General features: G+C 32.3%; 1 long non-coding RNA gene across 1 annotated transcript; it reads right to left on the reverse strand.

Annotated features, from left to right (window-relative positions):
* Nucleotides 1–2,025: 2,025 nt before the first annotated feature.
* Nucleotides 2,026–4,339, reverse strand: LOC117151856. Its single transcript, XR_004462000.1, has 4 exons — nt 4,021–4,339; nt 2,944–2,987; nt 2,667–2,729; nt 2,026–2,360 (listed from the first exon to the last, which is right to left on the reverse strand). It is a non-coding gene; the product is annotated as an uncharacterized LOC117151856 (long non-coding RNA).
* Between the last annotated feature and the right edge of the window lie 310 nt (nt 4,340–4,649).

Raw genomic sequence — 4,649 nt, forward strand, 5'->3', positions numbered from 1 at the left:
GTCGTAGTCGTCGTAACCGTAGGAGGGAGAATATAGTCGGCAAGGGGAGTGCGACGGAGGTGGGAACTAGAGGAGGCCGTCAGGGTGGCTGGCAGAGGGGTGTAAGGCTTCACTAATTATTTTTTGTCGGTCGCACGACAGGGGTGCGACTGCCAGCAATGACTGAAATTAAATGAATGAGCACCCGGCAGCGTTTCACGGGTGTACGAAGAAACGAGGCCGACGGAGAGAGACGCAGAAAGAGAGAATCCAGAGAGGGTGGGAGATCTGTAGATCGCTTTTGGCGGGTTTTCGGTGGGAGGACGGAACCCCGTCAAGGGAAAGGATTATGAATAGACTGTTCATTTTTCTCAAGTGTGAAATTATTAAAGATGGCGGTTCGTTGAAGAAGAACTTCGATCTCCTTTTTACTGACTGTCCCCAGTGTGCGCTTTTACAGGTGCCGCGCCAACTTTTGTCCAGTTTCAAGCAAACGACCTCTTTGTTTGTCTACCTGTTTCTCGGTTGCCTTCCGATCCTAGTTTCGGTCGTTTCTTACGATCGAAAACGTGTCGAGTCCTATTGCTACTACTATTACTACTATCGCGTCCGTTCCTATTATTATTAGTGTCGATGCAAAAACTTTGGTTATTTTAAAATTTAACGGCAGAAAAATACCATCAACGTTCCCTAAAATAAAAACTTAATGTCGACGTCATGCTTTCGATACGAATAAGATTAGTCTCATGTCATACTTTTTGATCTATTCGTAATACACGAACCCAACTAGAATTTTGTACTCTACAAAAGTAGAAGTAGAGCTGCTATTTTTTCGGAATGAAAGAAAAATCGTAAATTTGTCAACTTTATCAAGGAAATATCCAGAAGAGGGTATTTCTGTATGTGACAGCGATCGTGTCTCGATATTTCGTGGAAAAGCCGAATATGTAGGATGACTTGGATATAGGGAAAAGCTGAGTCAAATACTAAGAGTATATCGCATCGCCTACTCGGTGCTTGTCACGAACTAACGAGAGTTTCGTGAAAGAAATTTCTTTCCCTTTTCCATAGAACAAGCGATCGCAGAACGAGGTTTAAAGTGGTTGCAAGTGAAGGGGGTGGTAGTCGCAATTCGTTTCAACGAGTGCTACAATCAGAGAGAGGATTCGAATTATCTTTCCTACCCTTGATGCGATAAAAGACTACGTACTATCATTTCGGCGATTAATATTTTGTCTGTATGTTTAGTATTATTTATTATTGTTATATTAGTTATATTATTAGTACTAATTTAGTAGAAGTAATTCGATAAATGTATCAGTAGTGGAAGATTAGCGCTGTTTCCAATAAATCAGATAATTAAAATAAAAATGAAAGCTTTTAGAATGTCTTAGGCATGTTTTATCCGAAACGAAGATAAAATTCGATCGAATGCATAATCTTATATCTTTGTAGTTTTTACTTCGTTCCTGCGATAGTACAAGGGGCTAAGATTTTAACAGATTTTAATTTTTAACTATTCCTAAAAACAACGAATATATTTTTTATTTACCAAAATTTCGTGCGTTTTTATTTTCATATGTACACACTATTAGATGTTTTGCTGCTTTTCAGACCTATCAATCTATGTTAAGTGGCAGTCGAAAGCTGCCATTGATCACTGTTAAAATACTATTTGCAGATATCGATAAATTTTTCTATTGACATTTACATAACTGTACGATCGATTGTTTTTAACCATGCTTTAGTTATATTTATATTACAGACGCGGTATACATGAAACGTGTGTACCGCAAATTATCTCAGCTGAATGTGTTATCAAAGCAAATTTTCGAAAATATGAAAGCAGTGTTCAAAATTTGTTGATATCTGTCGCGAAATTTCTTCTTGCATATAAAACTTAATATTATCCAAACTTTAATATCTCTTGTACAAAAAGAATTAGTAGCAGCATGAACTTTAGTAGCATCGTATTTTGATGCGTATATCATTCACGCTAATTCAACATTATATTAACATTACCGACATAAAATGTTAATTATCAATGTTGTGTTACGAATATAAAAAAAAAACTCGTTGTGCAAAAATCCTACTTGAGCCAATAAATAAAACACAGAGTAAGGAAATATTACTATTCATAGATATAAAAGATCATTATGCTTGCAGAAAGTTCTACGTAACACAATCAGTTATCCATGTTGATTCGGACCTTTCGTCCTATGACATGATTGAGTGAATGAAGGGATAAAAAAATATGCGACTCACAATGCGGAGAAATTCGTCATCGTCATCGATGCTGCAATAGCCCAGAAACGGTCGTAACAGAGGTCATCGAGGAAGAATTATCGGACTTCATGGTGGAAATGAAGACCGTAAAAAACCTTTAACAGAACGTATGATATTATAATTTGTTCATAAAGATAGAGTTTAGCATTTAGAAATTAAAAAAAATGAAAGAATGATCTTTATTAAACATAAAACTTTGATAATGAAAATAAGGATTGAAATTCCAATAATAATCTCTAATATAATAGTTTGAAATCTAAAAGTTAAAACTAATAACTTCTGAAGCATAGTTATGTATCTTCGTTTCATAATCCAATATTGAGACTTTAAGTTAGTTACTTGAAATAAAAAGAAATACAAGGAATAGAATTAATTGAAATACAATATGCAAAGATACTTACATTATTTGTTTTTAAAGCACCATCAGATTCAGAGAACAGCGAGAAGCCGAGGTGGTGGAAAACCTTTAACAAATTATAAAATATTACAATTTATTCTCAAAAACATACAGTGTTGTTTATTTGAAAAGTTTAAGACAATGAAAAATGGAACTAATGGTTCCATGAAACACGTTTGCATTCGTCTCATAATTTTATATTAATCTTTGAGATTTTAGTTCAATAGAAACTTTAATAATAATAATAAAGTAAATTGGGCTACAATATAAAAAGTACTTACATTGTTAAGGTTGTGGAGAGGCTGTATCCTGTTGAGCACTGACTCTAATGCCGAAAATGTGAATTTAAAAAATGTATATACAAAAAACGAAAAATAAAAGACTACATGCTCGTTTATGTAATAATCGGCGAACAAACACTGACTCTAATTTCACGTATGATTATTATAATTAGATTATACAGACCGCATTGCGCGCGGTCACGATCACAAACATTTACTAAAAAAAAAAGCTGTATTAGTAGAAAAAAGAATACTATATTTTATTTTCATATTTTACTGTATTCATATTAGCTTTTGTAAAGAGAAATGATTGTTATTTACATATATTATTTCAAAGTATCATAACCAATATTACGAAAATGGAATACGTCTGGGACAAATGGGATATGTCCTTAAGATAAATATGAATATTAGAAAATATCTCAAATATTTAAAAATACTGTAAATACGATGTAACTAATTTTTTAACAAAACTTTTGTAACAAATAAAAGTTGGTCGGTTAAACTTACTTGAAAAGCACGATAATATAACGCGTCAAAAGTTAAACATGTTTGTAATGGCGTCGCATTATAGAAATAATAAAAGTTATTGAAAAAAGTCAGGAGATGACGCTACTATAGAGAATTCGCGCGGGAAGTACAGCAAGATATTATTCATAACCTACTATTACTATTCAGAGATCTATTTCAGAATAATGAATTGAAACAATAAAATAATTCGTTTAGTTTAATTGGGATAAAAAAGTAATTCGATATATTCTAATTTATTAAAGTTAATATATTAAAATCTTTTTTAATTTCAACAAATAGTCTAAGAAAAGGTAGTAGAATCATATATATATATAAGAGTACTTTCGTTATAATAAATGAAACATTCTTAATCATTTATGAATTAAAACGAAACGATAAACAAACTCAAAAACCTATTTCAAAAGCAAATAATACAAGCTATCGGTGAGATTAACAGTCAAATATACGTCAAAAAAGAAAGAACAAACAAAAATGGAAAAAGTTATATAATTTTATTATAATAGTGTTTAGTAAACGAGTAAGTGAATGTGTGATAATTAAACAAACCTAATAGTAGTGTATAAAGGCAGCAGACTAGTGATGGAACAAATTATTACGCAGTTAATAGGTTTCGCGACGCGAATTGATACATCTCACCGCTACGACTTTCGACAACTGAATGGTTCTACATATTACGTTTCGTCATGCGAAACAGTGGTGGGAATGTTTTGCTCGGCGTTAAGTCAAGCGTATCCGAATACGAATCGGTAAATTCTTTAAAACGCTTTAAGAGAAATGTTTTCAAACAGTGAACAGTACGAAAGATAAAAATAAATGAGTGAGTTCGAAATTATGGGCATATTAGAAGAGAAATTGACCAAATAAAATTCAACGAGGAATATAGAGAATGAAATGAAGGTATATTTTTGATATATATTTTACTTGACCTATGGTGTATTAATTTATTCATACTGCTTTTAATAATTTCAACCAACAAAAATATTGAATAACGTAAAGAATGTTCTAGAGAAGATAATAATTATAGCAATACCATAAATGTCAAAACGCACGAATAAACATATAGGTATATGTATAATAGATGAATATATATACGTATTGTAGAACACACGAAACGAAGGGTAGCTGTGACATGTAATTCCTTTTCTTGTCACACGATTTCGTAATTTATGTCACTA

This window comes from Bombus impatiens, unplaced genomic scaffold, assembly GCF_000188095.3.
Source record: "Bombus impatiens unplaced genomic scaffold, BIMP_2.2 scf_0481, whole genome shotgun sequence".
NCBI classification, from domain to species: Eukaryota; Metazoa; Arthropoda; class Insecta; order Hymenoptera; family Apidae; genus Bombus; species Bombus impatiens.